Below are 24,812 nucleotides of genomic sequence, written 5' to 3'. Positions count from 1 at the left end.
GCATCTTTATCGCGTACACGTCACTTTGACGCGGTGAGTTCTTGCGGTTTTGTCACGTCGCGTGACAGGCAGGTGAAGTGGGTGCAGTCCGAAAACTTTTTACCAATAGCCGAGGGGTAATGGCGAAAAGGGGTCGAATAAGAAATAACTGTTTTTCTTTCTTCTGTACAATCATGCATAATCAGTGTGTACACATCATATCAGATGGGGAGGTACCGCGGTTTTCGTCACGTCGCGTGATAGACAGGTGAAGTGGGGGTGGTCGAAAAAAGTTTTTGACCAATCGTGGAGGGCTGATAGCAGAATTGGAATAGAAAAGTTTGGAATAGTTTTACGTTATAGCGCCCTAGTTTTACGTTATAGGGCCCATGCTATATGATCTTGTTGCCCATATGCAGAAAGTTGATATTGTTACGGGGATGTCGCGAGTATAGGAAAACTATATATACAGTATATATGCAGGAGGAGTCAGAGCTGTTAAGATGGCTGACCAACAACAACACGCAGCAATATATGTCCCCCATCTCTTATGGGCAACGATGATACCATTCCTGCTTCATTCCAGAACATCTTTACGAGTAAATATTTACCGGCTGCATTTCTATGTGTGATTACTACAAGATTCTCACTATAATGACCGCGAATATGTAGGAATCAGGTGAGTTGCGTTTCTGCACCTCATCTCCAGCTCGTGCAAGTTTAGAACTCGCGTTTATTCATAAGCTAGATCTCCAGGTATCCTCAGCACAGCGGCAATAGAGAATTTTCGCAGAGCGCGTATGGTGCGCTCATTCCAAACCGGTGCACGCCAGCAAATTTCACACAACTGCTTAGCAGGAATGTGTCAGAGTGCTTGCGCACAGCGCTCATGCTAGCAGCGCAACGCAGAAGGCTTCCTTGACTCCGCTGTAAGTCCGATTTAGGGGAGCATGAGGGTGCGTCCACCTGCTTTGTAAGTCGTTTTGCAACCAAGCTGATAGCGCATCGCTCGCGTCTCAGTAAGACGCGCTTATCATAAATGTAAATCTACGCTGATCCCTGCAGTGCCTTAGCGCGTGAAATCTGAGCGAAGCGGGGTGTAAGCGATTCTCTGCCCTGTATAGCGGACAGGCGTGGGGGTAACGGTACTGGCGTCGGGGATAGGGCTAGGGTAACTTTTTTCATGCAAACTACCTTTCTCCTTCCCGAGCTCGATTCACATACCCGAGTACACGTCACCGAGATAGGCCCTCTCGATTGCTTTCATTGTGACCACTTTTTAGGCGTTACATGGTTCCTGACGTTTTAAACGTCGATCTTTTTTTTTTTTTGCTATGGTCGAAAGTTCTTTATGCCTGCTACGAGTAGGGTATTGAAATTTTGCTCCCACCTCTTATTCTCCTTGGTAAACCCTGTAAGGCTCAGCGAGCGCGGGTAGTCGACCTCCTGAGAGCTTGGGTCTGAAAGCCGCGAATGCCCTGCTGTAACGTGCCACCAGGTTAATAAACCTGGCGCTATAATGTAAACCTATTGCAAACTTTTCTATCGATTTATGCAATCACCCCTTCGCGATTGGTCAAAAACTTTTTTGGGCCGTCCGCGCTTTGTCTCTCACCCGACTTCATGAAAATGGCAATAGCTCCTGATCTGTTATGACGTGTACACACGGATTATGCATGATTGGACTGAACAAAGAAAAATACTTATTTCTGATTCGACGCCTTTTCGCCATTAGCCCTCGGCTATCGGTCAAAAGTTTTCGGTGGTGCCGAAAAGAGGGTGGTGCCGGCGTCTGCGATTGGTCCGCTTTCCTTACTTAGCTTGCGGTGGGTCGTAGACAACCGCGGCGGCATGCAATGGAAGCTTAAGAATGAGGCTAAAACGGATCCTCAGCAAAGAATAGTTGGCAGAGCGAGGTCGTAAACGTGCCGAAAGTGCTCAAAAACGGTACACATCCACGCAGAAAGTTTTATTATACGCAAATAAACCCATGCTCTCCGGCAGGTGCGAGTAGCCAGTGCCTGAGCGATCGGCGGCAGCCATGTTTTATTCCTTTCGGAACGGGGCAGCCTGCGGCTATGCAAAAGAAAATTCAGTTTTGTTCGGCATATTAAAGCATCTTTAACGCGTGCACCTCACTTTGACGCGGTGAGTTGTTGCGGTTTTGTGACGTCGCGTGAGGGGCTGGTGAAGTGGGAGGCAGGCCGAAAACTTTTGACCAATAGCCGAGGGCTAATGGCGAAAAGGCGTCGAATCAGAAATAACTATTTTTTTTGTTCAGTCTAATCATGCATAATCAGTGTGTACACGTCATATCAGATGAGCTACCGCTGTTTTCGTGACGTCGGGTGACATACAGGCAAAGTGCGGGTGGTCTAAAAAAAAGTTTTTGACCAATCGCGGAGGGCTGATTGCAGAATTGGAATAGAAAAGTTTGGAATAGTTTTACGTTATTCCACCTTGGAATAAAAACATATTGGAATACTTTTACGTTCTAGGGAACCTGCTTGCGCGTACCATCTCTGAGCTCTCCTTATTGTGTGGCAAACCCTGCCACAGCTTACCGTGTTTCCTACTGTCCTAGCGGGTCGTGAGGCACACAATCCCTTTCTCACAAGGAAGAACAAAGATGTCATGAGATGCAAGAATCGGGAGCTGCGCCAGCGAAAATGCAGTCAAAGAAAGAAACCTACACGAGCGAATGCCCTTGCTCCTCACTTTCCCAGTCGAAGCGCGCTTTAAGTAATAGCTCTTCACCACTTGCAATGTGTAAATAGCCGCACATTACCATGCATGCCAGCTAATTTGTGTGAAAGGCTGGCAGCAGGGCGTACGCGGGAGATCTGAGGGAAAGTTAGTTTAAATCTTGCTGTATATACAAATACGTCCACACCCTCGCACACACCCGCACGCATAGGAGTGAGCAAAACGTATTTGGGACCGTTTCAGGTAAAGCGGAATTTCTTTCTTTTATTTTTCCTAATTGTGACGGATAGGGGAGAGGCTAGATTGGAGGCGTAGAGAGCGGTCTCCTAAGGCATTGCTGTATTTAAAATTGTTAATTCATCGTTGCATGCAGTGTTATACAAACTTGTTGTAAAACAGCACGAGTAGGTCGCGGATAGTTAGTTTTTTTTATTTTTCTTTCTTGACAAAGGAATTTAGAATCATCACAAAACTTATTATTATTTGTTTTGAACACATACAATTAATAGGAAAGAGAAAGCGAGGAGCAGGCTGGCAACTGCCACCGGAAGGGTCCCAACGCCTGCCTACTCTTCAGAAGGGAGGGGACAGCAACACAGAAATGGAAGATAGGAAGGCGGGGAGGAAAGAGGAAAGGAAGTGCAACAAAGCAAATCTAAAGAATGAAGTAGAACACAGTACGGACCACACACTAGGGCTGGTCACTGAAGGTCACGGTACTACAGAATGTTGAATGCAATAGTTTAGACGCTACAAACGTGAACCTAAGTTTTTTAACTCTAGAAAAGTAAGTAGAGTGCGATGAGCCTGATCACGTTTAGACGCACAACTAGTGGGGTACAAAAATTCGTCGAGTGTCGTACACCGCAGGCCAAGGAGATGATAGTCTCTCACTAGCGACATGCGCTGCGCACTGAAAGCGGGACACTCAAATGTAAGTTGCTGAAGTGTCTCGCAGCAGCCACAATACGTACACGATGGACTTGCTACACGTCCTTGTTTGTATAAACGCTCGTGCATGTTCGCGCAGCCAACCCTCAGCTTGAATAGTTGTGCTCTGGCGCTACGAAGCAAGCCTCCACCGCGAACACGGGACGGGAACGTTCCATTTTCGACGCGCTCGTCTGGATGCTGCTTGAGTAGGTGACGACAAATCAGCAGACGAGCGTCATCAAACTTGCACAAAGTTTCTGGGCAGTCACAGCTGTTATGAGTGCAAGTTGAAGCGAGCCGATCAGCTTCTTCATTTCCAGAGCTTCCTACGTGTGAAGGTATCTATTGAGCAACGAGAGATACCCCACGTGATGAAATTTTGCTCGCAGAGTCAGTAATGCTGCGCTCAAGTGGACAATCAATCTCACTGCGTTGTAACCTGCTAAGGGCAGCGCGGGAGTCCGTAAATATGGCAATCGTCAATGTAGTTAACTCCTCTTGCACGTATTTCAGCGCAAAATTAATCGCTGCTATAGTTCAGCAGTTGTTGACGAAGTTGGATGAAGGATATGAAAGATACGCCGTACTTGAGTCGAAGGGCAGAAAAAAGCTGCAGAGGCGCCTTGACCGTCGCTGTGTACAGATGCATCTGTGAATACTTGAAGATAATCTGGAAACTTTTCGAACATATGAGACTGAGCCAATTGGAATATTGTCGAAACAGGCATAGCAGACTTTTGTGCATGTCAGGGATTGTGAAGTAAATTGGGAATACGTGTTTCGTGGCATCTATTGGAGCCGGAGGCGTAACTGAAGCTGCATGTTCACAAAGCTTTAGCAACTGAATTAAATGCTCGCAACTTTTTTTTCCAAGACGTTCACGCATCTCAGCAGGTTAACACCTCTAGCGCAGCTTAGTGCACCTTAGTGCTGCGCGCTCTGTGTGTCATATATATTAACTAGTCGTTTCATTCGATGCGCTCTTATGCACTGTTGTCGCCAATATACGGTAACGACAGCGGGTCGTTTGCTTCGGCCGATGTCGCCCATTAGTTAGCACGGAGCGAATAAGTCGCATTCCTCACGCAGTCCGAATTCGATATAGCGTTACTCTGTACCTCGGTCACGCGGTCAGACGGAAACGTCGCTTTTCGGGCGCCGGAAATTCGCTCAAGGAAATGGGCCCTGCGGGCGGTGCACCACGCAAGGTCCTATATCACAGGGTGAGACACGTACCACCCGGCGCCGAACGGCTGGTGAATGGTGAAAGATTGACCTATAGGTGCAAGCGCGCGTTACCGAAGGTGCGCAGCGGCCTCGCACCGAAGACAGACGACGCTCGTAATTAGGACGGCGGCTTCGGGCTGCCGAGCGCTTCCGAAGCACGGAACGGGCACGCAAGGGAGAACAAGGGGCGCCGCACGCTCAGCGGAACGTTCGGCTTTCCTTCCTGCGTCCGTACGCAGTCGGCTGGCACTGAGCCGCACAAGGGCAGGCCGCGGTGCTCCTCCACGAATGGACCGAGGCACCCTTGCTGTGTTTGCCGCTTGTCATCGTGCTCCGGCACTCGATGCGCGTGTGCCTGCCGGCGACAGACCGGCACTCTCAGCAGCGCCGGGCAGCGTGTCGTGGGCGCGACGAGCGGCACTTGGTGCGGAGGCGCCAGAGGGCTGGTTCGGCGTTATAGGCTGGCGTCTGGAATTCTTTTGCTCTACAAAGTTGCTTCGGGTGTCGCGGACGTCATATGTGTTGCCAAACACAATTTGTTACTGATTCTGCTAAGAAAAAAGAAGAATTCTGTGTCTAATACTTCCTAAAATTTGTAGCGCAAGCAAAGACACGGACAAGAACCAAACCAGACTAGACAAGCGCTGTCATTTCTGGTCTTCCTGCGGTACATGCCTTTCTTTGCGCTGTCCGTCTTAGGAGCTATAGAACAGTGAGCCCAGCGTTAATGCTCTGTAATCCCGGTGTACTATTGTTCCCCTTGGCGTGTATGTTGCACGGTTCGGAGCTTCCCTACTGATTAAAGTGGACTTTTCAGTGTTTGTGAATCAGCCATTTAAGCACGGTTTAATATATTCTGAAATTCAAAGTGAGGACATTTCGTATCTTTTGCCTCTTTGAAAGCTTCTACTTGCCAAATGCGGTATAATTAAAAAAACACTATTAGTAGTTATCATAACTAAAGTCAAGAAGAGAGAGAGAGAGATTTATTTACAGAAAGGCAGAGAGGTCGGCCTGAGCCATAAATTTCTTTGGACTGCTGCTCTACACTGGGGAAAAGAGACAGGGAGGAAAAGGGCTGATTAATCATGATGATGATATGATGAAGAGGTGCGTATATACAAGTTCAAGAACGATTACAAGAAACCACTTACACGACCATCACCGCCACTTGTTCATTTACCAATTTAATATTATTTTGTATTGACACGAACAAATAAGGTGCTGCCACCAAAAGACGGTGCCGGCTGCTCCTTTCACATGAAAAACATGAAAATGCATCACAGGTCACACGACATGAAAAAGATGAAAGAAGCATGTAAATAAAATTATATTGCTTAAATGATATTGCGCAACAAAAAAAAAACGACACGGACGTGAGAGAAGACGACGACAAAGAAGAGACGACGACACGTCCGTGTCGTTTTTTTTGTCGCGCAATATTATTTAAGCAATGGATTACCAACTTGCCTGGAACGCTGCTCTCATTAGTCGTCTTCTCTCACCTTCGTGTCATTTTTTTTTGTCGCGCAATATCATTTAAGCAATGGATTACCAGCTTGCCCGGAATGCTGCTCTCATTAAATAAAATTACAGTACGATAAGTCCTCAAAGCACGAAATGTCAACAACTTGATTTGGGCGAGTTGGTTCATGTTGAGTAAAACCTGAAGCAGCGCGAAGAAGACGAAGAGAACAATCGAAAACACGCACAACAGGATGAGCGATGTCCTGTTGTGTGTGTTTACGATTGTTGTCTTCGTCTTCTTCGCGCTGCTTCAAGTTTTACTCGCGAAATGTCACTTCACAGGAATACAGCTTCAGATCTCGCAAACATTGTAAATACATTACAGATGCACAAAATGTCACAACAGCGAAAAAATGCTTGCAATAGCATACATATATACACTGTATATACGTATAATGTATACAGCGTGGTTTTTTTCCGAGCAGAAATGCACATTCACTTCCTATCCAACTTCTCTTTATCGACAACATGAAAAGTGACCTCCAACTGCTCTTCAGGCGCACCTTTTACCTGGCGACGTGCTTGCAGTCCTTGCTCAAATTATTTTTTTTCCTGGCTGACACTCGATTAGTACCTTTATGGTAGCGCGAACTGGCCTGATTTCTCTTTTTTTTTTCCTTGCCGGGTTGACAATTGGGGTGGCAGAGGAAGTGTCTGTAACGGACCTGATGCAGCTCCGGCGTTGTTTGATATACGCGTCCCGGACGCCAGAGTGACCGCGACCCAGATCCAGATTCTTCTGCTGTAACTGTTGCGGATTTCAAATAGGGCATTGCAGTTCCGACAGCAGGCTCTCTTTATCTGCAGCGTAAAAATAAATGCGTAAAAATTAAGTTATGAAGAATCCTCTGGAGGGCACGAACCGCTTTGCATAATAGAGCTCGCTGTTCGGTTAGTTGGTAAAGCATTTCAAAGACGGTAGCTCTAAATAACACGCGACCAAATAAAGCAAGGTCACAGGGCAGAATTATCCTGCGCGATATTTTTTTCTTTTTTTTCATTTTCATCCTGTGCTATTTTGCGCGGCCCCCCTTAAGCGTAGAGCTGTTTAATGAGAATGACGTCGTGTCAAAAAAGTTCTGTAAAAACACAGCGAACCGACACGTACACATTTTCCTTTCTTTCTTTATATGAGGTTACTACTGTGCTAGAGCGCACTGCTAATGAAAAGTAATATCGCCAGAAACAAAATAAAAAACTTGCCAAAGCTTGTCTTATAAAGTTTTTTTTTTTCAGTTTCCTTCTTAACTTTTCATTCGTCATTGACTCGCTCGAACCTGCACCGCTGCTATCACCGAGATCGGCCACCTCTCAACGGAACGGATATTAACGAATCAATAGACTCGGATAAAAATCATTACAAAATACGGCCCCATACCGATCATGGTATTGCAGTAATTGTTTCCCATGTGAAGCCGCAGGAAATGACGGGGGAGCAAATGCTGTGCAAAACGCATTTCAAAATCCCGAGCTAAAACCCTCTCGCCGTTTTCTAAGTATACTCCTATCTTGCGGCAGTCGTCTGACTGAAGGGATATGTTGATATATTATGAGCCAAAAATGTGTCACGGTGATAGGTGACAGCTCGGCAGTGGCGCACTCAAACGTACCTGCAAGCAGAATGCAGTTGCAGCCACGCTTGACAAAATCGGACACTTGAGCGTGGGCGCTTGCTCACTATATTTCCGTATACGCGACTGGCAGCCAGGAGGTCAAACCGAGCAGTTTATATATTGTTTGAAGTGAAGCCGTTATTTAGGAGAAGGGCTGTAATTCGGTGCATGCATTTCAAATCATCTAACCTTCAGCAGACGACTCCAACCACCACCCAAAAAATATCTTCGCAGACTTCTGGAAATCTTGCAATGTGGGCGTTTGTATTTACGTTGGGACACCCGCGTGTTTCTGTTACATAAGTTAGTAGGAAGAGTGATGTTAGGACCTCTTTTTGTGGGCGTTAGACGGTATGCTTGTCATTTCAACTTTTCAGAGTGTTTTCTTTTTTTCTTTTCATGCTTTAGTATTCTTAGAGTACTTCATGCACTTTCTGGTGGCTATGTATGTATGTATGTTTGTATGTGTCTACCAAGGCGCTTCTGCAGCTTTTTTTATGCCCCTTCGACGCAAGTACGACGTATATTTCACATACTCCATCCAGCCTCGTCAACAACTGCGGAGCTACCGGCGATTAATATTGCACTGAAATACGTGCGAGAGGAGTTAGCCGCATGGAAGAGTGCCATCTGCACGAACTCCCGCGCTACCCTTAGCGGATTGCACCGCCGTCAGATTGACTGTCCAGTTGGGAGCAGCATTACTCACCCCGCCAACAAAATTGCATCGCACGGCGGAAGCGAATCCACGTCACAAGGTTCCTCAAGGACAGCAGCCCGACGCACTAGCAGGCTGTGCCACAAATGCACCGGGTATGTGCCGTTCTTCAATGAACGACTCGCCAACGTGGGTCCCTCCCTGAGTACGTGCCACCGAGTGTGCGGCAAGCGCGGGAACCATTCTCAGCGTTCGCCAGGCACCGGTGCGCGGCGCTTCTCATCTCGAAGACAACGCGCGGACTTGGCAGCGTCGCTAGATCAAGCAGCGTGCCCAGAAAGAACGGCGAGAGAGGAGCTTGGTTGCCGCATGACGCGTTTCTCAGCGCTTACAGGCACTAGCTCTGCATGCATTTCGGACGCCACGCGCAGGCTTCGCGGAGGTTGCGGCGCTGGATGGCGCCGAGTGTTCTTAGTAAAGCGCGAAAGAGGAATCGCACCACAGTACACGCCTCGTACGTAACTCGGTCCGATGGCGGCAACACCTTGTGTGCCTTTACTGATTCAAGGCTAATGGCGTTACCGTCCGCAGTCATTGTCACGTGGGATCTGCCGACTGTTTATGTTTTTGTCCCTTACTTCGATCTGATATGCCAAGTTTAGCCGCCCACTTCTTTCAATAACGGCACAAGGCACTCGCTACGAAGGCGCGCGTCTCACTGCTATCTCCGCTTGTTCAAAATTGCCAAGTCGATCGAGCCAAGCTGCCGGTCGTGAATATCTATCTGATGTATGCCTGTAAAACCAGCTAGTTGTCAAAATGGCGTGTACTAGCTCTGTACCGGTGCCCTACTTCCTGCCCAAATATATAGTTCCTTGCAACATAAATTAAAGAATTCTGGCTGTTTATGAGCCGAGAATCAAAGAAAGTGTCACCACTGGCGGGGCTACAATTGCCTAATTTTGTCAATTAAACAAAATAAAGGAACAATTTTTTTCAACATTTCTCGCAGTGTAAAGACACCGTATTCTTAGTGGACATGAATAATTCAGGCGCCCTGCCGTACTGACCACTTAAAGGGACCTCACAACTTACAAAAACGAAATATGAAAGCAGATGACTTTATCAGTATATCACAGACGAAATAGTTGATATCATTTTCGTCACATAAAATGCTTAATGCGATCTTGTGAGCAAAGGTTAAAGCGCAACCGTTCTCTCCCCCCCCCCTCTTTTTTTTTCTTTTTTACGACGTTGCAATTTGGATTCGAAGCAGTAGCATTAAGGATATAGATAGCATGAAGTATATATATAGTGGCCAAAACAGCTATAGTCATGTGAAACAGCTCAAGCCCAACTCTATATGGGGCAATCATAACACAAACATTCCGCTCAAGAGGAAAAGACAGCTAGCAAAAAAAAAAGGAAAGGAAAATGGTTTGTGCATTATAGTGGTAGAGGGTCCACATCGAATCTCTTGGGTTTTTGATTGGAAGCTTTAGATATTGAGAATTTTTTTCTGTATACGTTGCCGGGGCATCAACTTCCCGATTCTACGCTGATAAAACGCAGTAAAAAAATTTGGCAGAGACACTCAAGACTGCTTACGTGTGGGAATGTGAAAGCATTACGGCCGCTTTGGTGAAATGTCTTTTTCTGCGCGTCCCTCGTCCGCGCAAGCTCTCGCCTGCGTTTTATATGCGCCTCGGTGAGGCCAAATGAAAACGCGCAAAGCGCCTAAACGCGCTCGCTTGCTCGCGAGGAGTTCATAACTCGAAGGAGCGCTCGGCGGCATTGAATTGGACATTAATGTTTTTTTGTTTTATACGCTCATTGTACACGCTCGTGACGTGGCGCCACCTCCTGCCCATTGGCTGCGCCGTCAGGTGCCCAACGACGCACGCACTAGGTACACATTTAGTCAACCAGGTCCGTCGAGACACCGCGGCGTCGGGGAACCGTGCTCGTCTCGCACCCCTGAGGCCCGAGAACGACTCCCACACACAGCGAAATTTATCCAATATGCCTTTCAAAGGCATTAGTTTGCTTTGTTTACAAGAACGTCCGTGAGAAATTTGACGTCAATTAGAGTATTTTTTTATGTGGTTTTACTCTTTGCCGTTGGCCAGTTTTGGTACGATCATTCGGTCACGCCGCCGACTATAACGCCGGATTTTGGCGTAATGGGGCACATAATGTTTTCGCATTAAACATTTTTAAAGTGTGCTGTTAACGGGTTTATGTACGAGAGACCTTCCGAAAATGAGTTTCCCCACGTTACACCAGGTGAAACAAACAATCGCTATAAGAATCCACGCCCGTTGCTGGTTCAACGACGGAAGGAGCGTCAGTGGAGGAGAAATGACGCATGCGCACAGCAGCAAAGAAGAGAGATTAGCAACAGACCGGCGTGCCCGAGGTTATTCGAGTACAAATCACGATGGCAGACAGACGTGTGCGGACAACGTGGTCACCAGTGTAAGCGTGTGCTGTTATCCGATATGAATGGGCATGTGGGACTAATGTGTCCGTCGTCCATGAACGCCTACAGATGGCGTATGGTGAAGTGGTCGTGTCTCAGGCCCTCGCAGGGCACCGAGTTTTACCAGGGTGGTTTCTTCAAACTAGTTGCATGCTACCGTAAAGGTATCAGTGTGGGTGGCGACTATGTGGAAAAATAGTGCAAGCTGAATAGTTCATGATGCTATGGTGCATTTTTTTTTAGGGGGGGGGAGGGATGTTGCAATAAAGTTTCCGTGTAAAAATAAATGACAAAACTTACTTTCGGAACGTCCCTCGTATGTAGCCCCAGGCAATATACCTTTGTCGCAATAATTTAACACGTGTCGTGAAAGGTAACAGCACTGATAAGCGCACTCGCGCAAGGAACGTTGTGCACTCGTGCGCACTTATTGTGCAACCATATGAACGAGACAACAGAGCTGGTTGAGAAAACCTTGCTCCCCGCTCAGTGGTGAGGTCACAAAATTATGGTGCACTGTAGACGCTAGAACAACATTCTCTCTTCCGCGAAGCGCTGCACCATCGTTTTAGGCAATATGGTTCCGTGGGATGCCAACTGCAGAATTTCGACACGCGCCGTGTGCCGAAGTAATTCTGCGAAGACGTCGGCACGTTTAGATTAGGCGTGCCCGAGGCGGTACAAAAGTTTTCAAAGCCCTAGCCGACTCTCTTGTGGCTGAAATAAGTCCTACTGTGGGACTAACATCTGTTTAATTCCTTTTTTTTTTCGATATTGAAGTAATTTTTCGCTCAACGCATGTGATCATAAGCAGCGTATTTTCTTTTTAATTTTCTTGCCCTCTTTCCCATTTGATCATGTTTACATTGGCGCATAGGCAAATAACACTGTCGCAGTCTGCAATTGATGAAATCGTCGGTATAGAATTAGACTCGCATATTTTTTTAACGCCTACAATGTATAAAGGGCGTAGAAAACTAGAATTCAGAAGGACGTATTCGGAAGAGTCGTGGTGAAAGTTCGAATAGCTGCATGTAAGATGTTGCTGTATTTTTTAGCGACTAACTCCAAGCAGGTAAAAGCGACCAAAGCAAAATCCCCCCCCCCCCCTTTCTTTCTTCTTCTGCCTGCTATGCCAAAAGATTGCAACCAACGATCATAGAAAAAAATTGATGCGTTCTTGCCAAAAGAGGTTGGCTAAGTGCATCATTAGTGGTTGCTGTACAGATACTGCGGTAGTAGGCAAAATATTGAAGGAAAAGTTCGTCGCTCCACGAGAAATTTCAAAGCACTGAGGGCTTAAAACGTCGCTTTAATTGCGATGTCAATATGCTGTTTGTCAGGTAAATAATCATAGCGTGCTGAACTTAACTCCAACGTTTCGTTTGGCAGCCTGATTGTTGCGTGTCCAAGTAATAATTAACGAACACTCACAAAAAATAAAACATCGATAATGGTTTACTTATGCTTAGAACAGTTGAGGAAAAAAAGTATATTTATAGGGATAATGCAAATATTCCACTTCATAAAAGTGAAAACAATTAATGTAGTTGACGTGCGCGGTCCAATGAGTTCTTAGGCAGCAAGCACACGTGGTGCAGCCTTTATATCGCACGTGCTTGAACACCGCATCACATTGCGTTAGGTACAACTACGTTGGTAGTTTTCCGTGTCCGTTAGTATCTCATTATTCTCTGGCAGTCGCTTCATCTTGCATACATAAAATTAGCGCCATCACCGTGTTCTCATCCAAGAAGCGACTTTGCTTCGCTGTGAACAAATGTGGGGAAGGATGTGAATTTCGTTGCTTTTTCGTGCATCAAGAGTTCGAGTGCAAACACTCAACTTCCCTTGCGAAGGGATTCGAATTCCGAAGAATTAGCCAAGACTGGCAAGTTCGATGGTGCCAAGAAGATGTGGCGCTGCGGGGTGACAAAATCTTTTTCCCAGCCAGGATTTGAGAGGTGTAGTCTAATTGTCACCACGAAGAGCTGCTGCCTCGTTGATTGCCAGCATGCGCGTTTCAGGCCGAGAGAAAATTTAGTCTTCTCTATGGCTCTCGCGATCTAGCTCTCTCTCTCTCTCTATGGCGGTCCATATTACAGCGAATAAGGGGTACGAGGCAGTATTGAGTGGGGTCAAGATAGAGAGGCTGGAAATAGCATGCTACCTGTTGCTGATTTTCGCTTACGGGGAAATAATAAGCGTATGTATAAGCGTATAAGCAGCAACACGTTACCATGCAGGCGCAAAATCTGACACAGAACGTGTAACAAAAAAACAAATGACAAAGCCTGACTAAAGATTTGCGCAAGAAAATGAAATAAGGAAAAAAAGGCTACAACGACTCAAGCTACAGTAAATATTCTGGGGTTTACGTGCCAAAACCACGACCTGATTATGAGGCACACCATAGTGGAAGACTCGGAATATATTTGACTTAAATCTAAGTTCACGAGCGTTCTTGCATTTTACCCCCAGTGAAATGCTACCAGCGACCTCGATCTCCGCAGCTGCAACGCCATAGCCAATTAGCCACTATACATGCACGTCAGTGATACTTTGAGAGCATTCCAGCCGGAACGTTCTCTCTGTCTGCTTTGTCTTTTTTTTTTTCTACGTCCTATTCCCCCCTCCCCATTTGTAGGGTGATAAACCGGCTTTTCTGAGGCTGGTTAACCACCCTGCTAGTCTCTGTTCCTCTCCTCTCTCTCTCTCTTGAGAACGTGCGTGTACTACTACTATCACTACCACCGCTAACTACTGCTACTATAATAATAATAATAATAATAATAATAATAATAATAATAATAATAATAATAATAATAGAACTATCACAACGAACTGGCCCACCTTTCAAGGCCTGCAAACACCCTGTTTCATGTAGTCTAAAGTGACGTAAGGATTTTATTACCGAATATATAGACACTACAGGCGCATTTAAGCCGTCGGCGTCGGCGTGAGGTTCACTATAAAGTCCAAGGGCGATAAAATCGACGCCGCGCGCCGTATGTTGTATGTGCGAGTCAAAGCGTGCGAGAGTGCACCGACGATCGCGGCGCAATCTCGCGCACGCCAGCGGGAAGAAAGCGCGCCGTATTAAGTCGCGCGCAGTGCTTCAGGGGGGAGGGTAGGGAGGGAGGACGCGTTCTACTCCGGGCTGCCCAAGCGGCCGCGCGCGCCCGCCCGGGCCGCTGTGTCTTGGAAGCCATCTGTGACGAGGACAGAGTCCACTTAGCGCTGTGTTTCCGCGGCTTAGTTCGTGTTAATGCCAGACACAGCACGAAGGTCAATTCGCTCGTCGCTGCTGGCGCGCTTCATCGCTCCATCGTTTTAACAGGGAGTTTCCTCGGTCATCGTGTCAGATGTGTTCATGTTAGCTTGTGCTCGCGTGACACTATACTTGTTAATTTAGTTAGTATGCCTATGTTTACAAGTATGCCTAAGTTGCCAGTTTATACGGCCGATAAAGCTACTATCATTACTTGGTATAGAAGTCCACTAATTTGCTATCGCAATCGATGATTCACGTTTGGGGCGAAACTGCGGCTTTTTAGTTCAACGCGCCGAACACTTACGCCCACCGCCGTTTTGGCTGGTCGTAGCAAGGACACTCTAACAGCCCACGAAATAGTACTTCACTTCCTCCACCACACCATGCGTGCAGGGCACGGTGCTTCCTTTGTGAATTTTGATGAGAAACCAATTAGTGTATGATTTGCCGTGAAGAAAGGATTCCCCCACTTGCTGACACGCTATCATAGCGCACAGAATCTCAGCGCGAGGTTGGGCTGCATAAAGGGCGAATACATGAATCATATTGTTCACGAGCCAAGGCCTTTGACAAGACTCACGAGTCCCTCCAGGAGATGGTCTACACAGATGCAGCCGTATACCGTGGCAGAAGAGCCAAAGGGATCGTGGTGACAACAAAGACGAATCTCCTTGTCAGCGCCACCACACTAGATGCAACAACAAAGGAAACAGAGGAACTAGCCATGACATAAGCTCTAACCAAGACTGCGACAACATTCATTATAACCGATTCCCAAGAAATGTAAATGAACTTTACGTCGGGCTGGGTGGCACCAGCCAGTCAACGCATAGTAACAGCCAAACTGCCAGAAAGAAATGTTAGAATAGTGTGCACACCCGCTCACGGGCGTCCCTGGAGGGCAATGAACTCGCCCACCCTAAGGCACGAGGACTTATCCACCAGGCCCCGGAGGGCATAGTAGTGCTCACTACCCACGAAACACAAAACCTCTTAAAAACTTCTTGAAATGGCTACAAACGGCTATAGACGTCTTGGTCTATGATAAGACTGAAAATAGAATTTCTTCTAAACATAACCTCAGCACTTGGAATATGCTAGCATATATTCTATCTGCGGCAAAACCCACTACGGGTGTCACTAGAGTCTGTTTTGGTAAACGCATTCAGAATGTCTAACTCAAGAACTTTTCTAGATCTTTTTGTCTAAAAGTGCATAAAATGCCAAACGACGTGTTAAATGTGCGGTTACCGTCGGCCGTCGACGTTAGCGAATAAAAGACGCCTCAGACAAATCGAACTCGTTCGAAGCAACATAAGTTAATTGGCTTTAATATTACATAATTTCACACCAGAACTTCAACAATCAAGGGCGTGGTATTGTTTTCCATACAGGGCGCGCACGCGACGCCTGGAAACCATTCTATGATCGCGCAGCAGCAGGAGCGAAATGCCGGTGTTGCACAGCGGTGTCACAGAGCCACCGCGCTGCGACCACTTCGGCGGCACAATCCAAATTTGTCGGACATCTCATTCTGTGCTGGAAACACTGGGAGGCAGGAAGTTTGAAAAAAACGGCCACTCCCGCCCGCAATGTCTCGGTCGTGGGTTCGTTATGCCAGTTGTTCAAGCCGTTCTGTACATTTATACTGGACATTAACTGGAGTCATTTAGCTGTGCTGATGCTGTTTGCCGTGTGTTTTGCATCAGTGCTTCGTGACATCGGCTGTATTGCGTGTTTTCGCCGACGGCTTACTACCACAATGGCGGGATCTGCGTTCGCCGCCTTCGTGTCTCGGTGCGTCTTTGTACGTCGCACGTTCGGATAACACTTTTTCCGGTAAGTGAAATGCATTGCGCTTCGTTTTTCGTCAACAATGTGAATATATTTAGGTGTTACCCGCGGCAATTTTTGATATATGGGCTCTTCTGCCCTGCGAGTTTTCGTCATTACTTTTATACGAGGGTTCTGCTTGTGTTCAGCCGTTCAGCACTACCGCGCTCCACGACTTCCGCAACAACAGTCAGAACTTTGCCCTGCTTGTTAGCCTGTGGTTAACGTAGCACGAGCCAACCGAAAGGAGTGCATTCGAAGATGACGCGCTGGCTGTAATGCTGAACCAGACTGAACTCGCCTTATTTTGTGTCCTTTTGTATTTACGTGTGCGCGCGTGTGTCAGTGACTATGCAGTTTGTAGCTATCCCACTTTATAGCAAAACAAAAAATATAACTGCAATGTTTACTTCATCTATACAATTCCAAATTAAATCGTCTACTGATGTACAAATTTCACTTGTTTTGTTCTAAATAAGCAGCAAAACCTTTAACCTAGTAGGTGCTTCATCTGGGAGTGAAATCACGACAGCTTGGCATTTATTAATGAATGACTGTGACTGGGTCACCCTATGTGTAATTGCAAATCTGCCTTTCAACTGACTTGATGCTATCTTATTTTGTCCCTTTCACTCTATAGACGGCTGGACATCCTTCTTGTACCTTGGCGCTAGCTGGATGACGGGACCTCATCATGATCAGTGTAAGCCAATGTACTGTACCCTCTCTGGTCCTCCCAGTGCTTTTTATGTGGGTTAAGGCCAGGGAGCGCTTCGTGGTAAAATAGCTAGTTGGTGTCTCACCAACGGTCATTTTTTAGCTCTGGTCCATTATAAGCTGCCACTATTATAACCAATTTCTCAGTGCCAGTGTACATACACAGTTCTACTAATAATTAATTTCCCTAAGCCTTACAAAATTTACCTGTAGGTAGTCATTGCTATGTAAGAACTCGCAAATTAACTCTGCTGTGTCATAGAAGTATTCCATACATGAGTAAAAATTTTCTACAACAGTGTACATTACACCTTGCTTCCCTAATGCCCAAATGTATTCAAGCCAGTATTTGATTAGTTTGGTATTCTAAACGTTTCCTGTGTGATTTAGTTTCTTTACAGGAACTTACTGTACAGCATCAGCAAGCAGTCTTATTTAAGATTTATGTGTGCTGTAAAAGGTGTGCTTTGCCGCTAGAATTGATAAAACATGGGCCAAGGCTTCCATACAAGGACAAACTTCAATTTCGTTCTACCACCATGAGCACTTGGCTGGTGCTTGCAAAATGAATCGCATCAAGTAGCTTGTGCCAGACTGTTTTTTAACCTTATTGTGAGGAGATCACAAAGTGATCTGTGGATGCGCCTGCGTCTGAGATATAGATTGCGCTGCAACATATGTGCGTGTAGAACAGGCATGATGCTGAGGGTTCCAGCAGTTTGCAGAGGTGCTTTTAAAATTTTGTCATGACTGCAATTTTACCTGTGCTGTTTTTTATCACTTATTTCAATAATATCATTGGATGTGTTATCAGAATTTATCAATCTATTTGCCCTGGCCCATTAGCCTGCCACATTTGCCTCTTCACTAGGTGGGCAATTATTCTGCATGGACCATTACTTGAATACACCTTTTTGTGTGCAGTAGCTTCTCAGTTGCAAGTCAGCATAGATGCTCAGAATTACCTGAGAGTATAGATACACTGATAATTTGCCACCTATACGAATCACTTCGCACTTTCTCACGCAAACAGCATGTTAACACTTCCAAGTCAGCGGGCAATGTTATCGTTTGATCACATCATGAGATACTTTCAACTTTGTATGAAGCATCATCCAAGGTATTGCATCATTTGTGTGAGGTATTGCCCGAAGCCAATTAGGGTCACTTGAAAATATATCAACAAAAGTGATTGATCCAGCTAGGAGTGTTACTTTGGAACACTACTTTATCACCAGTCCTCCTTTGCATGCTACCTGCTTACTCTGTACTGTGTCATGTTTAAGTTTGAAAGAAAGGCAACAGCTAGGCAGCGCAAAATGCCAAACTTGCTTTTAGTTCAACAATATAAGACGCTATTTAACTTAATTAAGTTAGTACATCATTTACCTGCAGAGTGAATTACTGTTTTAAACTGATTATATTTTGCAGGAAGCTTCTCAGACTTGTTTGACAGGTTGATAAGTGGCTTTTTAGCCACAAAACACCATACAATAATTTAAAGGCTGATTTTGACTCTGCTATGCAACTTAATGACTATATGCCAGGAACAAGGCCTCTGAGTTGAGGCGCTGGCTAACACTCCCAGTGTTCTACTAGGACACATAAATACCCAAGAAAGTGGATGGGAAAACGACGCCGCTGTAGCTCAATTGGTAGAGCATAGCACGCGAAATGCGAAGGTTGTGGGTTCAGTTCCCACCTGCGGCAAGGTGTTTTTTCATCCACTTTAATTTCCATTAATTTATTGTTTATTTAATTTATTAAGCACAAGTAATTTCCCCTATGTTGTCCTTGGTGTCAGTGTTTGTTGGCTTCTCATGATAGGAAATATACTAGTCATTTTAAACATAATCGCATACATACCTTAAGATACCCGTAATTTAAGAGAAAGGAATGCTTAAATTTATTTTTAATGTGAGCCAAACTTCTTACGTAGCACATATTGCTAATTGAAGTTCCAATTTCAACATTCCCATTTCCTCCCTTGCCCTTTTTTTCCTGTTCTGTGCAGGTATTGCTTTCCTATGTCTACAAGAACCGTCACGGGTGGCCTGTGACAGCAAGCTTTTGTGGGCAGCCAGTGCTCTCCTACGAAGGCTGGCCTACTCTGGCAGCGGCGGCAATCATCTTCAAGATTTATCGATGATCACCTTTGCTGCTATTTGTCACTCTTCTTAATTACACTTTCTGCATCTTTTCTAATCTATTAGGTAATAAAGTATGAGTATGTGACATGGTGTGAAGTTGATGCCTTGCTGCATTTTAGCTTGCAATCACCTTATATGCATGAAAAGCTCATCATACAATTTATGAAAAAAAATAACAGCATATTATGATTTATCTTTCAGTATCTTGTCACATGCAACATACAAGGAATTCACTAATGGATGGTATACCGAAGAACTGGCCATTATTTCTGTGTGATGCTGTGCAAGCATTTGGCGTTACCTTACAAGAGGCACCCGGAAAGTAAGTTACAATTTACTTTTAAATGAAGCATGGACATCAGAAAAAATATATTTATATTGCTAGTTAGAGTGGTTCGCAGAGTGTTTTTCCAGATGTGTACTATCCTTTATTTCGTAACTCATTGCAGCACAGTGTTCTGTTTCGTATACTGGTGTAAGGCTATTGTGCCCCCTGTAGCTGAAACCAGGATATAATTTTTGCCTGAACTGCAGCATCACTGACAAAATTTTTCTTTGCTACAAACTATTTCAATTTGGTGGAGACCCAGCAGGGCGAAGTTTTGTCAATAATGGTGTGTTTCACGCAGAGATGTTCTTGTTTAGGTCAATGAGTGAACATTGGAAGTATATCAGCATACAATACAGATCTTGTTTGATTTGCAAAATAATTCTGACAGGTGGCATTCAATTGATTGGTCTAATTAAAAAGCACAAATTGACCAATGAGGCCGTACTACACTATTGCCATGTTTCACATCTGGAAAAAATACCTCTGCATCACTCTATCCGACAATATAAACTATTTTTTTTTTTCTGATGTCCATGCCTTGTTTAAAATAAATTGTAACTGTGGGCAAACGTCGTGTTACTGTAAGAGCTGCCGCAAAAATTTGAGGTAATGTCTAATAAAAGTCTTCAGTTGTTCTTGTCAAGCTGTCCATTAGCCAACTTTTAGCGTAACGTTAGCAGGGCTAACTGAAGTACTTCTAGACGTCCATGGCTACAAAATGTCTTGATCAAGACAGCTACTAGGCTTTTGAATTAGCCGTTGAAGACATCTTTTAGACATAAAATAGCTGCTTGCGTGTTTCGTGGGTAGACTGACAACATAGCAAGTAATCACTCAACACTAAAGACTCATCTGCAGAACACTCCCACCCCCGCACCCACAGCTCACGAAGACTCAAGAGACAACACTCATATTGTTGCAAACCAACACGTTCCCGCACCTAGGGAGGCTTCATCTCATGTTCCCTACTCAACACGAAGAACAATGTAAATACTGCGAACAGCTAGAAACCTACCTGCCCATTGTCATAGATTGCATACAAAATCCAGACTTGCCTCCTCTGCCCCCTACTCACAATCCCCAAGAGCAGTGGGAGACGCTGCTGTCCAGCTCCCGCCTTTCGGACCAGATCATGTTGGTTGAGAGGGTGGTCGCCGCCAAGGCGGTGCATGGATTCTCTTGAAGAGGGAACCACACCTGCAAATCAAGTCATCTTTAGGCTCATTGAAAAAGTTTTCTATCTCTCTCTCTCGAACCATATCCACTGTTTGTCTTCTCGCAACATATTCACGTGATATTTGTAAGATTATGTATAAACAACATAATTTTGCACTCTTCGAGCTGTTCGTGAGCACTCTTTCCCAGTATCCACTCTGATTTTCAAATAGGTCACTTTTGGAGGCTATGACTGTGCGCCCACTGAATGCAGTCTCATGACCGCAGGTTCATGCAGCGTGTTCTACATCCCAATAATTGAATTTATGCACTTTTTACCACAACGTTTCAAGAGAGACATACAGAAGGGCAGGCAGGGAAGTTAACCTTGGTCGTGCCTGGTTGGTTAGTCTACACGTCGGGAAGGGGGAAAACAAAGATAAGAAGGAGAGTCAGTATGCGCACACACGCAGATGACTGTTCACTCACGTATATATTCGTCAAGCCAGGTTCCCTTCAAGAGACGCGTTAACGCTTGGGTCGTCTTGTGCATACTAGAGAGTTATTCGGCCAAGAGACCAGGATATTTGCTTCCGAGAACGGCTCTATCGTTTAAGCGGCTGAGAGCATATCGTTGAGAGTGGCGCAGAATGGGCAACAATGGCATGTGGCACTGCTGGTCATTCTGATGAAGAAAGAATATAAGCCTTCGCAATTCGACGCCCAACCGCATGCCGCAAACTAAAGTCATTCCATGACGGGAGAGTTATGGTGCAAATCGCAAATAAGGGTGCACTGAATACAATCGGGAGATAGGAAATCAGGTGAATGCCATTACAGAAGTGTGATATAAGAGGCAGCTGAGTCAAGCGGTACAGTCACGCAGTTATCTTGCTGATGAGCAGGACGTGCAGCTTTAACTGGTCCTGTCGTTACCGGCAATTTTACAATGGCGTGGCAGTCAATGAAATATGATATCCATATCTGTCCACGAAAGCTTGTTGGCGAGCATGCTTAATTTCCTATACTACAGGGCTCCTCAACAAAGCCATGATGCAAGGCAAACTCCAGAGTCTGTAAAGCGACCTTGTAATCGCAAAAAAACAAAAGAAAAAAATGCCCATCACTTAGGAGGCTGTTGAAACGCTTAATCTGCGGCAATTTGAAAAACCGCAAGTTCTACTGCTCTCGATGTCCTAACATGCAATGGCTTGAGCAGTATAGATAAACCTAAATACATGAATAAATGAATGGATGAATACATAAATAACGATAAATAAAGTGTCTCCTTCACCTCATAGTTTAATCGCAGCTCCGGCAGAGTGACCGATTATAGGCATGATGTTATGGACATCCGCACGTATTCACACCGATAGTATCATCTTCTCTCCTTCTCCTTTCTTCCTTAAACCCCTTCACATTTGTAGGGTAGCAAACCGGACGTGCATCTGGTTGACCTCTCTACCTTTCCTTCCTTCCTTATGCTCCTCCTCCTATACAACCGACCGTGTAGATACCTATGCATTCAACAGTCAATGTAGAACTTATTTTGAGAGATAAACGAGACACCTGTTTATGGTCTAGTGTTGGCGAGTCTGGCGTTCATGGGCAAGCCTCAACGTTTCAACACAGCTCAAGCGTATACTTTGAATCCGCGAAAGTAGCTCATTTATGCGGTGGTTGACTTGTCACATTAAACTTGTAGCTTCCAACACCACGTACGCTTCCGTGGTTGTTGGTGTAGTAAAATTATAATTTTTTTGCTGGTATTCTGGATGCACAGCAGATACATGACAAACCGCATTCAGATTGGGGCCGAATGCAAAAACGCTCGTGTAGTTAGGTTTAGGTGCACGTTAAGCGGGAGACACACAGTCCGATTTGGTGTCCGATCCGGCGTCCGACGCGCCGGAACGGCAGCCGGAATCGAGGTGTTTTGCCGTGCCGGAGCGCCGGATCGGACGTCCGGCGTGCGACAAACCGGGCAGATTTTCATCGTCCGACGCGTCCGACAACCGCACCGTCGTCTGGCCGCAGCCAATGACAGCGCGGCTGGCATGTGACGTTCCCTCCACGGAGGCGGCGCTGGCTGGCCGGTTTCTCCCAGTGTTTTTTTTTTTTTCCTTGCCTGCTGCAGTTTGTTTCCGACACGAAATAGTTACCAGTTCAGTAAAATTATCTCGACGTGTGCCTGTTATTCAAAGCAACGCCTAGTACACTAGGATAGGCTACTGGCGAGATTAGGAGACGCGACGCGAGGGCATTTCGCGGGCAGACAGCACACACCGACCGTCTGAGCGAGGCTGCTCGCTTTGCTTGCACATTTGCCCTTCGCAACGACTGCGTCGAGTAAACCAATTGTATTTAATTACGGGCGACCTAAGTGTACAGTGTTAATTGTTTCGGCAAACATAAGCGCTCTTCGACGAGCTCGGGTTGGATCGTAAGCGCCGTCGGCCGCGGCGTCTGCCTAGCTAGGCCTACCGGCCCTATCGCTGGCTGTTAGCGGAGTCGTCATTGGATTACGCGCCGTCGTGAAGTGTTCTGTCACTCGCACGGGCATAACGTTATTGGCAGTGTTCGCGTAAAGCGACGCAGTGTTGTGCAGAGCTGTTTATACTGCGTTTCTCGACGTGGCTCTGAAGTCAAGCTGGAGGGCTGGATCTGGGCGGAGCTAACGCGCCGCTCAATCTTTCGGATGCACGCACCGTGTGTCCCGAATCGTCGTATGCCGCATGCCGGAGCATACGGCGCCGCACGTCGGATCGGACGCCGAATCGTACCGTGTGTCTCCTGCTTTAGAGAACCTCAGACGGTCAACATTAATCCGGATACCCCCACTACGGCCGTCCCTCGACATCACCCGTAGTTTCAGCACGTAAAACCCCATAACTTTTTCTTTATACATGGCAAGTTATGCTAGGTCAGCTAATGTGAACTGCATATGTGTCTTCATTCTCCATTTGTTCGAAGCACATTCATGTCGGTGCCATTTTGTCATAGTGTTGGTAAACCGCAACAATTGATTGTACATCCAGCCAGTTACGAATGCTTAATACAGTCATCTATAAGCGGCAACTCATCAGAACGCGGATAGCATCAATGCTGAGTCCGTGAGTTGGTATTAACCACGCAGTTCACCATGGAGATTGAAGGTTTAACCTGCAGTATACTGAAGAGAGAGAGAGAGAGAAGTCGTAAGGGAAAGGCAGGGAGGTTGCCCAGGATGAACCCGGAAGGCTACCCTGCACTGGTGAAATGAGGAAGGGATTGAAATAGCAGAAGGGAAAAGATAAGTTCACACTTTGCACTGGTACGCGCACTATATTAAGCGTTCATCGCTGACTTAATCACAGGCGGTCATATAGGATGGTGTATTTCGAGAAACCCAGCAGCGCTTTTGTGGATTTGTTCATAGCAGACGCGCGAGGCCATGGCACCACGATCTTCTCTCTGTGAAAGGCCTGTCATTTAAGTGTCCTAAAGCTGTCCGGACAGCAATCAACTGATATTCGTATGTTTGGAAGTCACACAGGATATTCCAAAGAGACTTCTTCATGGGCAAGTTGGTGCTTAGATTACGAATGCTTAATGCAGTCATCCAAGCTGGCGCTTCTCTCCTCTTTTCTCTGTCCCCTTTTCACGAAATCAAGTATACTTAGGAAAACACAGGATATGTTTGATTGTTTCTTCAACACCGCATGGGCTGCAATTGACACTGTGCGCGCCACACTGAAAGTTTACATTACGTTTTTTTCGGGGGGGGAGGGAGGATTTCCGAAGATATCGCTAACTTGCATTACGCCACGGAATTTGCCATTGTTCTGCCGTGCGATTCAGTTGACGCAGCGCTCCTATGAATTTCTCCGAATATACGTTCGTCATTTAAAGGAAGCTTGCATAAGAGCTAGCGTTGCCTGGGCTGCTCATATAATCCCGTCATCAGCCTCATGTGAACAGTATTGAACCTGTGCCAAATGTCACGCGAAACTCACATGGGCTTTGCCTATGAAGGCATGTGTGTCCAGGTTAGCTCCCTTTATGTAGTTAGCTTGCGTACATATCCGCTCCATCACAATGTGCCACCACTGCATAAGTTCAACACAACACAACAATCGTAAACACATTACTGTCTCGACTCGATAGAAAAAAATGGCATATTGAATATTTCTGCAACTATACAAAGATTTATCTCATTATAATTTATGCCATGTCCTGTTTATTTAT

General features: G+C 45.8%; 1 protein-coding gene and 1 long non-coding RNA gene across 8 annotated transcripts in view; both read left to right on the top strand.

The window, feature by feature from the left end:
• Positions 1-24,812, top strand: part of LOC139049454 (tachykinin-like peptides receptor 99D) — an 880,050-nt gene that overhangs the window by 376,208 nt on the left and 479,030 nt on the right. The window lies entirely within an intron of this gene.
• LOC139055563 (uncharacterized) lies at positions 15,847-19,184 on the top strand. Its single transcript, XR_011511858.1, has 3 exons — positions 15,847-16,238; positions 16,873-16,935; positions 18,964-19,184. It is a non-coding gene; the product is annotated as an uncharacterized lncRNA (long non-coding RNA).

The sequence above is a fragment of the Dermacentor albipictus genome, chromosome 1 (genome assembly GCF_038994185.2).
Source record: "Dermacentor albipictus isolate Rhodes 1998 colony chromosome 1, USDA_Dalb.pri_finalv2, whole genome shotgun sequence".
Classification (NCBI taxonomy): domain Eukaryota; kingdom Metazoa; phylum Arthropoda; class Arachnida; order Ixodida; family Ixodidae; genus Dermacentor; species Dermacentor albipictus.
This window is presented reverse-complemented; position numbering and strand designations above follow the sequence as displayed.